At 38.6% G+C, this 13,898-nt stretch overlaps 1 pseudogene; it reads right to left on the bottom strand.

The window, feature by feature from the left end:
• Window positions 1–11,090, bottom strand: part of LOC106726661 — an 85,181-nt pseudogene extending 74,091 nt beyond the window's left edge.
• Window positions 11,091–13,898: the final 2,808 nt, after the last annotated feature.

Genomic DNA, 13,898 nt, shown 5'->3' with positions numbered 1-13,898 from the left:
TAGAGAGAGAGAGAGAGAGAGAGAGAGAGTTGTTGTTAATCCTCACCCGAGGATATTTTTTCATTGATTTTTAGGGAGAGTAGAAGAGAGAGGGAAAGAGAGAGGAACATCGATATGAGAGAAACACATTGACTAGTTGCCTCCTGCATGAGCCCGACCAGGGCCCGGGCCAGGGAGGAGCCTGCAACCAAGATACATGACCTTGACCAGAATCGAACCCGGGATCCTTTGGTCCACAGGCTGATGCTCTATCCACTGAGCAAAACTGGCTAGGGCCATTTTTTTTTTTATATTTGTACTCTCTTGTCCTGAACTTGAGTTGGTCCCAATTTTTGGATTTCTGATCTTCTTATTGTGAATTCTGTTACCAGTTCCTGATATTGTATCACTAGACCAAGGATCTGGCCAGGGCTCTGGTTCCATCTCTGCCCAGCTGGCGAGGCTGGGCACAACATTGCATGCCAACTGCACATTTATTAGCTGATAAATCAGATTAGGCAGCAATGGTGAGTACTAAGACCCAAATCATAGGGTATGCTTTTGAGCATATTCTTACTTGGGGTTCATTGAGTTTCTTGGAACTGTGATTTATGATAATCATCAAATTTGGAAGATGCTCAGCCTTTTAAATCTTTTTTTTCTCCATCCTTCCTTCTGATATCTAATTAACATATGTTAGACAATTTGTTATTATCCCACAGGTCTCTGAGGTCTGTTAATTTTATTCAGTCTTTATTTTTCTCTGTGTGCTTTATTTTTGATAGTTCCTATTGCTATTACTTCAAGTTCACTGATCTTGTTTTCTGCAGTGACTAATCTGATATCAACACCATCTAGTGATATTTTTTCCCACCTCAGATGTATTTTTCAGTTTTAGAAGTTACATTTGGATCCTTCTTATAGTTTCAAACTCTTCTACACAGTATATTTATGTTTCATTTTAAGACTTGAGTATATTTATAATAGCCGTTTTAAAATCTTTGCCAATTCTTCAATTGATGTCATTTCTGGTTCTGGTTCTATTGATTGATTTTTCCCTCCAGGTTATGGGTCTTATTGAGTACTTCTTTATAAATACAGTAATTTTTTAATGGATGCTGAGTATTTTGCTATTAGGTTGTATAATAATGGGTTTTGTTGTCTTCCTTTAAATAGTATTAAGCTTTGTTCTGCTCAGCAGCTAAACTGCTTGAAAATCAGCTTGATCCTTAAAAGGCTGTTTTTAAGGTTTGTTAGGGCAAAGTCCAGAGTAGGCTTGAGGACTAGAAAGCCTCCCACTACCCCTTCTGCGTCTCTACTGGATGCCTTGGGTATTTGAGAGCCCTCTACTCTGTGAGCCCTAGGAATTGTTGAACTTATAGCTCCCTAGAAATTAGTTATCTGCCCTTGTGGAATTTTGCTCTCTGCAGACTCATGGGAACACCTTTGAGGATTTCTCTGTTTAACTGTCTTCTCCCCCCCCCCCCCCGCCCCCGCCCCGTATGCTGCCAATTGCAGTTGCATCAGAATCCCTGAACTCTGATCTCCATCTCCTCAATTCAGAGAGTTACCATGCTTTATTTGGGTTCCTTCTTCCCTTCTCTTGGGGAGAAGAGTATTTCCAGGCAAAAATTTCTTGTGATTGTAAGGCTTATGTCTTGTGTTTCTCTTCTCTCAAGGATCCTAGCTCTATGCTATCTTTTGTCTAGTGTTTTTAGTAATTGCAATGGAAGGGAAGTCTAGTATCTGTTACTCCAACATGGCTGGAAGTGAAGTTCCACTTTGCTTGTACTTTTAATATAAATAAATGGGATTGAGATGTACAGACCTCATTCTGTACTTTACCACTATTCTTTATTCTTTAAATTAAGAACTATGGTTGTCAGATTAATTCATGTTGATATGTTTATACTAATTTATTTCTTCTAACTGATGCATGATTGTACTATTTTCAAAATTAATCTACCTGTGCAATGAGGGCTGAATTGAAAAAGGGTTTTGTCATGTTTAGTCACATCTCTACAGTTTTTCTAAGGCTACTCTCATCAACAAAAATGCATCTGCTTATCCTCTCTATCAAAATAAATCTATCACTTTCTTAATAATGAAAAAATCTGAATTATTTAAAATATATAGAAAAATATGTAATTGCTATATGTGCCAATCATCTTGATTTAAATATATTAATGTTTCTATATATGCTTTATATTCATGACTTTTATAATAATTACAGAGACATAATCATTTCAAAAACAGCTGAAGTCCACTCTCATAATTTCCCCTGTACTCTACTTTAGAAAAACACTGGAAGTTGGTGTGCCTTTTCCTGTGTATGATTTTGTACTTTTCTTATATATGCATTGCTTCTGGAATAAATTTCTTGTGTGTGTTTTAAAACTTTAAAAAAATGGCAACATGCTGTACATATCCTTTATTACTTTCTTTGGGTCTCAGTAGTAGGTCTGATATTTTAATTTATTAAAATTATCAGATATAATTAATATATGTTAATTACTGTATGGTACTCAATCAATTATTTCATCCATAGTTTCTTCATCCATCCTCTTACCACTGTACATTGAAGTATACCTTTTTTCCTTGTACATATTTTCTTGTCCTCATGTCTCCTTGTGCTCACTTTATTAAACTGGCAAAAATTAAAAAGTCCAATAACACTAAGTGTAGTAAGAATGTGGGTAAATGTGATCTCTTATGCAACGTTGATGCTAGTATAATTCTGTACACCTGCTTGGGAGATCATTTAGTGATACCTAGTTCTGACAGTGGTCAAAGGTCCATTTTGTATTTTGGTTAGGAAAGTGGTAGAACCACTTTTATTTGGTTTTAGTTCATACATTTCAAGGCAAATAAATAAGTTACTATTCTAGCCCTCTCAAAAACTGAAACCTGCTCTGAAACTTTTATGCTTTTTGGGGGACAAAGAGTCCAAAAGGGCTGGAAAATATTTAAAGTATTAAAATTTTTTTAGGTCACTTTATTGTAAATTCGGCCAAATCTGAAATTATTAATAGGAAGTAAAGTTACTGATCTTTCATTATGTCTTACATTAGTGATGCTTTATAATTTCCCACAGCTATTCAAACATGTTTTATGTGTTAGTCCTCTCCCCTGCCCCTTAGCTCTGAATGCCCAGCCTCATCAATCCCCACCTTCTCTTTGCTCTGATAAGGTTGCCTCCCTCTCCCGCAGCCACTCAATATAACCCTCATTTGCTTATGAACCACCACCAACAACAAAATCCAGTGATTCTCAACCCTGGCTGCTGATTAGAATCACTTGAGCAACTTTTAAAAGTACCAATCCCCAAGACTCATCCCCAGAGATTCTGATTAAATTGAATTTATCACCACTGTTTTCAACTTAACAGTACAGAGTTTTATACAAAATATTCAATTATGTAAAATATAGCTATATATAATAGACATACATATATTTTTATCTTTCAGCTTTTTTTTGGAGTCTGTAATTTGGGCAGGCTTTTCACATGAATCACCCCTCCTCTGGTTCCCACTGACTATGTGAATTTGAAGAAATTACTTAATCTTAATGTTGCATGTTTCCCTTCATCTGTAAAACACAGATAATAACTACAACGTGTTTTTCAGGGTTATTGCAAGCACCACATCAAATTATATGTGTGAGTAAAGTGGAAAGCAGCTTACAATGTTAATGATTAGGAGTCTCCTCATTCAACATGATCTAATGTGCTGTTTGCATTATATCCATAAACAGTTCTGTATATGTTGAATTGTTGTCATTTCTTGTTTACATGTTGTATGTATCCTCATATTTACATAACCTAAATCTTAATTCAACTAAGACTTCTGGGAGGGAAGAAGCAAGATTTATACTTCTTTTATTTTCCAATTTCCATACACAAAGTGAGAGGCAAAAACATTGAATTAAATGTATTAGTAGAACATAGTCCATAATTTTAAAAAAAATCTCTTCTTTTAGATAAGATAACTTTGGCTAGAATATTTTATACACACACTATATTCTCATCTATCTATCTATCATCTATCTATCAACATGTGGCAGAAAATTATTTTCAAAGAGACCTTTGATCTTTTTTCTTTGTATTTCTCTTTTTCCTTTCTACCAATTTCAATAAGATACTTGGCTAATTGTCTGAGGAGAGTGTTGTGTCAGGATCAAAAGCAGAAATAACCTTTGAATCCCAGACTGGAGAAAATATTTATTGCAAACCACATATCTGACAAAGGATTGGAATCTGGAATATATAAATAACTCAAAATTCAGCAGTCAGAAACAATCCTTTAGAAAGTGGTCAAAAGACATGAGACATCTCACTGAAGAAGACAGACAGCAAATAAACGCATGAAAAGATGTTCACTATCATTAGCCATTAGGGAAATGCAGATTAAATCAAAATGAGGAGATCTGAGATGGCAACAGAGTAGGTGGAAGTTAAACTCCTCCTTGCAGGTCGAAACTAATTACAATTAAATTGCAGAACAATGAACTGAATACCAACTGAAGACTAGCTGAACAAAAGTCTTAACACCAAGGATTTACAGAAGAAGCCACATCAAGACTTGTAGAAGGAGTGGAGATGTGAAAAGGGCTGACCCCACAACTACATGTGGTGGTTGAGAATCTGGAAGGATATTTCTTCTGAAAAGGTCCCCTTTGAGCACTGAGGGGTCTCAACCCCACACTGGGCTCCCCAGCCTGGAGCACCAGAGCCATTAACAGGAGCTGAAATAACTAGTCAAAATTAGTGCAAATTCTACCTGACAGGGAGAGATGGGAATCTGCTAGAAACCCAGGTGCCCCTTTAAAGAGCCAGCACACAAAATTTTGTTTGTGACCACTCACCCTGGACACTTGCAGGGATTGGCCAGATTGGAGTGGACTAAAGTTGTGTGAAGACAAACTGGGTTGTGTGGCTCCAGGGAGAGAGCTAAAGGAACAGCTGCCAGGGTCTCTATGCTGAGTCTCCCACAGTGCCCACATATGCCATCTTTCCTGGATCAAGCACTCCCTCCATACTGCATCAACCTGGAGGAATGCACTAGCCCCATGCTTCCAACTCCCTGTCACCTTGCCTTGCCAAGCTCATGCCCTTTTGAATAGTCAGCTGCCTGGGCCTGTGGTTTAGAGGTCCAGGCAGAATCAGAATGTTAGAGACTGAGTTGTATGGCTCTAGGGTGGGGGCCATTTCCCCTTCTCTCACTTGATAGACAGGTGCTGCTTCACCAGAGAGATCCACTAGCCACACCCACTCTAACCATGCCCTGCTGAGCTCATGCCCTGCAGAATTGTCAGCTGACTGTGTCAGCCTGAGTCTGTGGTGCAGACTTTGTAGGAAGGCTCTCAAAAAGGTTTGGGCAAAATTAGAAATACTGAGTTGTGTGGCTCTAGGGCAGGGTCCACATTACCCTTGTATACCCAACCAGCACCACTACTTCTGTGCAGAGCCCTCCCTTTACACAGTCAAATCTTGGTCTGTTTGGGCCTGATGAACTCTGCTGGCCTTACCCTGATTGTTCCATGAGACTCCATCCCACTATAAAGGTCTGTGGGCACCTGGCGCATGGTGGCTGGCCTTAATATACTCAGAGACTTTTGTTGAGTGGCTACGGTCTCAGGACTGGCACAGAGTTTGAATCCATATCATTCTGGTAAACACCACTAGCTCCTAGCTGGTGACTCACTGATTACCTACCCCGGGCAACTCATGTACCACTAGAGCAGCGGTTCTCAACCTGTGGGTCGCGACCCCTTTGGGGGTCGAACGACCCTTTCACAGGGGTCGCCTAAGACCATCCTGCATATCAGATATTTACATTACAATTCATAACAGTAGCAAAATTACAGTTATGAAGTAGCAAAGAAAATAATTTTATGGTTGGGGGTCACCACAACATGAGAAACTGTATTACAGGGTCGCGGCATTAGGAAGGTTGAGAACCACTGCACTAGAGGTTCTCTCAGTGAGTGAGCCTAACTGGTGGCCAGCAAGTAGAAGTAGATCTCAGGGTGTCTTGGGCCTTTTGCTTTCCTGCCCCTGGGCTCAGTGTGGGTGAAAGCCAGCCTTGGTGCACAGTTTTTCCACTCCAACCCACATCCAGGCCCAGCAGAGGCAGCCACAAACTCTGGTCTGCTTTGTAGCTCCAAACAGGTAGCCTAGGGCCAGTCACAGGAAGCATTTGCCATTGATCTTCACCAGAGACCCTCCCAGAGGCCCTGAAATCAACAAACCCAGTGGCAAGATTCAGATCACTTCAGAGTATGATACCCAATTAGCTCTACAAGTGACACACCCAAAGGGAGATCTCAGCAGGCACCAAACTTTGCTGGGACAAATTCCACTTCATGGAGTCAGCCCACGTACAGCAGCGGTGGTCAATCCTAATAATCAGTTAACCTCAGGGTCAACCCACCACCTCACACACAGACCAATAACAATTAAGACTCAACTACAACAGGAAGTTTCACATACAGGGGACACTCCTGGAGCACCTAGCTCAGATGATCAGGGAGACTCTGCCACTGAGCCCCACAAGACACCTATTACATAAGGCCACCCTATTAAGACTTGGAGGCATAGAAGATCTACAGAGTACACAGAAACAATTACAGAGAAGAAGCCAAAATGGGGAGATAAAGAAACATGCCTCAAGTGAAAGAACAGGAGAAATCCCCACAAAAAGAACTAAATGAAATGAAGGCAAACAATCTACCAGATACAGAGTTTAAAAAAATGGTTATAAGGATGCTCAAGGATTTTAGGGAAAGAATGAATGAACTCAGTGAGAACTTAAAAAAAAAAGATAGTAAACATAATAAAGGATGAAGATAGCATAAAAAACAATAAAAAATTAAGAATACAACATTTGAAATAAAGACTACACTAGAAGGAATAAATAGCATGTTAGATGAAGCAGAGGATCAAATCAGTGATTTGGAAGATAAGGTAGAAGAAAACACCTAATCCAGAGCAACAACACAAAATAAAAATTTTAAAAGGACAGTTTAAGGGACAGCATTAAGAAAAACAACATCTGTATTATAAGGATACCAGAAAGAGAAGAGAGAGAGCAAGGAATTGAAAACCTATGTGAAGAAATAATGACTAAAACTTTCCTAACCTGGTGAAGAAAAATGACACACAAGTTCAAAAAGGGCAAAGAATCCCAAACAAGATAAACTCAAAGAGGTCCACACCAAGACACATCATAATTAAAATAGCAAAGGTTAAAGACACAGAAAGAATATTAAAAGCAGCTAGAGAAAAGCAGATGGTTACCAACAGGGAGCTCTTATAAGACTGTCAGCTGATTTCTCAACATAAACATTTCAGGGAAGAAGGAATTGGCATGAAATATTCCAACTGATAAAAAGCAAGGACCTACAAACAAGACTACTCTATCAAGGCTATAATTTAAAATTGCAGCCTTTAAAAGCTAAAGGAGTTCATTGCCACCAAATCAGTATTGCAAGAAATGGTTAAAGGAACTTGATTAAGAAATAGAAGACAACAAAAAGGAGGAACATAGTTATAAAGAATAAAATGGCAATAAATAAATACCTATCAAGAATCACTATAAATGTACATGGATTATGTGCTCCAATAAAAAGACATAGAGTAGGAGGAACCAAGATGGCAGTATAGGTACACACTTGTACTTGCTGCCTCACCCAACCACATCAAAACTACAACTAAAAGACAAAATGGATATCATCCAGAACCATGGGAAGGCTGGGTGAGTGGAAATTCTACAACTAGAAGGAAAGAGAAAAGTGCACTGAAACTGGTAGGAAGTGCAGAGGTGCGGAAGTGCGGAGGTACAGAGGCGCGCACGGAAACAGGCTGGCAACTGGGTAGGCTGTTGTCTTTTTCAATCGGGAGGGAGATACAAGCTCCCAATTGCTCTGAACTCTAGTTCCGAGAAAGACTCTGGGGACCCAGACAGACCAGACTCTCATATGGGGAGAAACTGGACTGTCTGGCATCCAGCTGGAACGCAAGGGTGGCTTTCTCGCAGAGGTGCTTGCAGCGTTCATTGTTCCTGCACAGGGCTGTGGGACACAGAGACCCTGGGACCTCTCCAAGGCAGAGCAGACTGGCAGCCATTATGGTTTGCTCCACCATGATGATTCCCTGAGACCCCACCCCACCCAATTTACAACCCCACCCAAGCTGTGAGCAGAGGCCTTTGCATATGAATGGCCTGTTCTTTTGCAATCTAAAACCTAACAAACCGCAGCTGGGTCAAAGAGCGCCAAAGCTTCCAAAAGAAGGCCTAGACAGCAGCCTTCATTGCTTCACAGCTGGGCCTCATCTGGGCACTTCCAAAGCCCCCAAAAAGAGGAGGAATCTGCAGATCTCTCTGTAGCTCCTGCTGGGTAACCTCAGGCAGTGGATGACTTTGCACCTCCTTGGAGATCCAAGAGCCAGTGTACCCAGTGTTCAGAGTGCAACCATACCAGAGTACAACTCTTCACATCCATTAGAGACACACTCAAGGGGCAGACTTAGTGAGCACCAAAGCACCACTGAAGCAAGTCCTGCTCCATAAGGGTGTCTCCAGCACAGCAGTTTTCTCATTGCAGACACAGCTGGTCATCACAGCCAATTGGCTTGGTGGTCAATTCCTCCTAGTGATACCACCAGCAATCAAGACTTAACTACAACAAAACTGTGCACACAGCCCACAAAGGGGTGCACCAAGAGTGTCAACCTCATGTAATTAGGGAAGCTGAGCCACTGGGCCCTATAGGACTCCTAGCCCACAAAGCCACTCTATCAACACAGGGAAGCAGCCAAAATGAGGAGACAAAGAAACAGGTCACAAATGAAAGAAATGGAGGAAAGCAAAATACTGGATATAGAGTTCAAAACCACGGTTATAAGGTTACTCAATAATCTTCTAGAAACCTCGGAGAAATATAGTGAGACCCTCAAGGATATGAAAAAGGACCAGTTAGAAATTAAGCATACACTGACTGAAATAAAGAATAATATACAGACTCCCAACAGCAGACTAGAGGATCCCAAGAATCAAGTCAAAGATTTGAAATATGAAGAAGCAAAACACACCCATCCAGAAAAACAAAAGGAAAAAAGAATAAAAAAATACGAAGATAATGTTAATACTATCCAAAATTATCTACAGATTCAATGCAATCTTTGTTAAAATTTCAATCACATTATTTTTCAGAAATTGAAAAATCTATCCTAAAATTTATATGGAATCTCAAGGGATCCTGAATAACCCCAACAATCCAGAAAAGAAGAATAAAGTTGAAAGTATCACACTTTTTTATTTCAAAATTTACTGCAAACCTACGTAATCAAACAATATGGTATTAGCATAAAGACAGACAAATAGATCAGTGGAATGGGATAGAGATCCCAGAAACAAACCCTCATATACAGAGTCAAGTGATTTTTGACAATGGTGCCAAGACCATTTAATGGGGAGAGGACAGTATTTTCAACAAATGATCTTAAAAACTGGATATCCACAAGCAAAAGAATGACATTGGACCCTTACTTTATACCATATACAAAAATTTAACTCAAAGTGGACCAAAGACCTACTAGTAAACATAAAGAAAAAACTATAAAACTTTTAAAAGGAAATATAGGGTAAAAGCTTTATGACATTGTATTTGGCAATGATTTATTGGATATAACACAAAAAGCACAAGCAGGGGGAGAAAGATAACTTGGAATAGATCAAAATTAAAAATTGTTGTGCATAAAGGAAACTAGCAACAGAGTAAAAAGGCAACCTACAGAGTGGAGTAAATATTTGTTAATCATATATCTGATAAGGGATTAAAATTCAGAATATATAAAGAATTCTTAGTACTCAACAACCAAAAAAATATGCAATCCAATTTAAAAAATGGGCAAAGAACTTAAATAGACATTATAAATGGTCAGTAAGTGCATAAAAAGATGTTCAACATCACCATCATAAGAGAAATGCAAATTCAAGCTACAATGAAATACTACTTCACACCATTAGGGTGGCTATTATATAAAACAACAAAAACAAAACAGAAAATAACAAGTGTTAATGAGAGTGTGGCAAAATTGAACCCTTGTGCACTGTTGATGAGAATGTAAAATGGTGAAGTCACTATGGAAAGCAGTATGGTGGTTCCTCAAAAAATTAAAAATAGAATTACCATATGAGACAGTAATTTTACTTCTGGGCATATCCCCCCCCCCCCAAAATTGAAAACAGGGACTTAAACAGATATCCTTATACCCATGATCATAGCAGAATTGTTCATTATAGCCAAAAGATGGAAACAACCAAACAGTCCATCGACAGATGAATGGATAAACAAAATATGGCATATGAAAAAAATGTAGTATTATTCAGGCATAACAAGGAAACAAATTCTGATACATAATACAGCCTGGAAAAAAATCTTAAAAATATCACACTAAGTGAAATAAGCTAGCCACGATAGAAAAAATATTGCATTATTCTATTTATGGTGAGGTACTTAGAATAGTCAAATTCATTGAGACAGAAAATAGAATGGTGGTTGTCACAGTTGGGAGATAAAAGTTGGAAAGTTAGTGTTTAATGGGTGCAGAGTGCATTTGAAGATAACAAAGTTCTGCAGGTGGACGGTGATAATGTTTGCACATGAGAGTAACTTAGTGGCCCTGAACTATACATTTAAAAATGATTAAAATGGTAAGTCTTATGCTACCTATATTTTACTACAATAATAAAGTTAATATAAATAAAAATTTAAATATTTTCCCCCAAATCTCAATGAATTATCTTATGTGTCATCTGGGTCCATGTCCTTCACTTTGGACAACACTAATCTAGAGGATCCCTGATCCACCAAAAAGAGTTAAGATCTCAGATCCCTCTTTCCTTACCATTCTGTTGTGACTACAGAGGACATCTGCAGGACCGCATGGACGAACTTCCAAGAGAGCCTAGTAAATTGGGCCACTTGGAAGATTTCACTTCCTCTGCCATGCGATATGTGCAGCCTCCCATTTCACCTGCCCCACATGCTTACCTTTCATCTCCCTGATCAAACTTTGTCACGTAGGACTTTGGCCTCATGCCACACATGTCTAGACAATAATGAGTAAAGCTTCTGTTCACAGCATTGCCAAAAATAGTTCAGAGATGTGTCCTAAAACCATCAGCTTTGTTACTGAGCCACTCAGTTTCATCTCAACATGCCTTCATTTGTGTATGTGGAGCTTACTCAGAAATTTAATTTCTGTACCTGAACATACCTTGGTTTTATAGAGAAAAATGTTCTCCAAGTTGAGTGAGTCCCAGGATACTCAATATATTTTCAGATAAACCTGATCTCAATGTGTATATAATACAAGCACACTGTAATTATCTTTTGGAGGAACAAAAATATCTAATTAGGTTGGCAGGTATCCAGAATTGGTGCCTTCTGAATTGACCAGTGATAGTTAGTGGATCTGATGCATCTTGGGATGCTTAATTGGTATATGTGGACCCGTCGTAGTCCCAGAGATGATTATTGGCTTTGTTTTGATGTCTTTTAATTTCACATTTGTTTCAACTGCTCTACCAGACCCACCTTTTTATTTTTCTGCATCTGTTCCCAGAATGTTTCTGTTTAGCAGAGAAGCAATATCAATAAACCTACTGTATTAGTAAGTTTTTCAGAGAGCAAAATAGCTGGTCTATGGGCCAGAAATTGTTGGTGTGATTTTTTTTTTAGTTCTTTTAAAGTATATCTTGTAAGAGTTTATTTCCAATTTAAAAAATGTTTTGACTTTGAGTTAGCCACGAACTTGTGAACTCAGATAAAATCTTTATATCTGTACCAAGCTTTGAAATTTTCTAAGCATCTCCATACACATTGTCTCATTTAATGCACCAATAAGTACTACTTAGCTGTCATTAATTTTTTATAAGAAAAGCAACTGATCTTCAAGATTTCTGAAAAAGTTTTTTCAATAACTCTTGAAAATGTGATAGGACTTTCAAAATGTGTGAAGTAAATTATACTAGCATTTCTTTATTAGGTGCCCCAGACTCCTGGAGATATGCTGATATATTTTGTGTCATCTAAGAGATCTTTATGAGGATATTTAAATTTTGTGACTTATTTTGGTGATGATAAAGTAAACATGTTTCAGATGATCTGGATACGCACCTTATAACCAGATATTTGCATTCATGATCATGTTGGTACCAAGTGAGGGTTTAAAGTCACAATCTTTTGCTTTTAATATGGTATTTCTCACGGCAAGGTAGACAAAATTATTCTAGGGGATCTATCAGTTCTCACATTAACCAACCCTAAGCAAGGTATGACAGAGGCGGGGAAATTTAACACATGAGTATTTGCAGAAGACTTTTCTCCTTCCCTTTTTCTGAAAGAAGACTTTCTTGTTGTATGGATAGTTTGGGGGCTGTGACTTTCCTTGTGTGGATCAACATGGTGATAAAGAATTAAAAGGAACTTGAAATGATTTATTTCTACTTCAAAGAGCAGATAGCCTTATACCAAATTAAGAGAATAAATCCAAAAAGGAGTAGGATCAAGTGGGTAGAAGAGATTGAGAGAGAGAGAGACCAGAACAGGAAGATAGATTCTGTCTAGCATTTAAGAGAAAGAAAAGGGAATAGAGGACTTTAACAAGTGGTCTGTGTATTATGAATAAAAACTACTTTGGCATTTTTTAAATTATGTTTTTATTGATTTTTTTTAAGAGAGAGGAAGGAAGAGGGAGAGAGAGAAAAAAAACCTCACCCATGTGAGAGAGAAACATCTCTCAGTTCCTCATGCACATGCTGCGACGGGCACCTAGCCTACAAACTGGGTATGTGCACTGACCTGACTTTCAGTGCATGTTGTTTTATTTTGAGACTCACCAATTGCCCCAGGCATCTACTTTGTGTTTGTTTGTTTGTTAATTTTAACACGTTGGGATATTTGCATTTTATTTTATTTATTTATTTTAAAATCTTTATTATTGAGAATATTACAGATGTTGCCCCCTTTTTCCCTCCATTGCCCTCCTCTACCTGGATCCCACCCTGCCCCAGGCCTTCACCACCCTATTGTCTGTGCCCATGGGTTATGCATGTATGCATGTAAGTTATTTGATTAATCTCTTCTCACTTGCCCCTCCCCCTTCCCTCTGAGATTTGTCCGTCTGTTCCATGTTTCTAGGCCTCTGGTTCTATTTTATTCATCAGTTTATTTTGTTCATTAGATTCCTTATTAATTTATTTTGATTTTTCGATTCAACTCTTGATAGATATGTATTTATTGCCATTTTACTGTTCATAATTTTTGTCTTTTCTTCTTCTCCTTCTTTAAGAAGACCCTTTAACATTTCATGTAATACTGGTGACAGGGAACTGTTTTAAAGACTAAGTAGCTTTGCAATTGCTTTGGATTTTAGACTGGTGTCTGATTTGTTTTGTTTGTTTTATTTTATTTTGTTGTTGTTTTTGTTAATCCTCACCTGAGGATATTTTTCCATTGATTTTTAGGGAAAGTGGAAGAGAGAGGGTGAGACAGAGAAACATCGATGTGAGAGAAACACATCGATTGGTTGCCTTCTGCATGAGCCCTGACCAGGGCCTGGGCCGGGGAGGAGCCTGCAACTGAAGTACATGCCCTTGACCAGAATCAAACCCTGGACCCTTCAGTCCACAGGCCAATGCTCTATCCACTGAGCCAAACCAGCTAGGGTGCTAACAGATTATTTTATTAGTTAACTTTAGTTTTCTGTGAGTGTCAGAAAATTGAAAATATAAGTGATTTAAAGCAGATATACAGTTATCTATCTATACTAATAAAAGCCTAGGTGGCCCTCACGCCTTTGCACAACACCCTCATGTCATCACAAGATGGCCACCACAAGATGGCCGGCAGGG

This window comes from Myotis brandtii, unplaced genomic scaffold (genome assembly GCF_000412655.1).
Source record: "Myotis brandtii unplaced genomic scaffold, ASM41265v1 scaffold300, whole genome shotgun sequence".
Taxonomy (NCBI): domain Eukaryota; kingdom Metazoa; phylum Chordata; class Mammalia; order Chiroptera; family Vespertilionidae; genus Myotis; species Myotis brandtii.
Note: the sequence above shows the minus strand (reverse complement) of the source record. Positions and strands in the feature narration are given on the sequence as shown.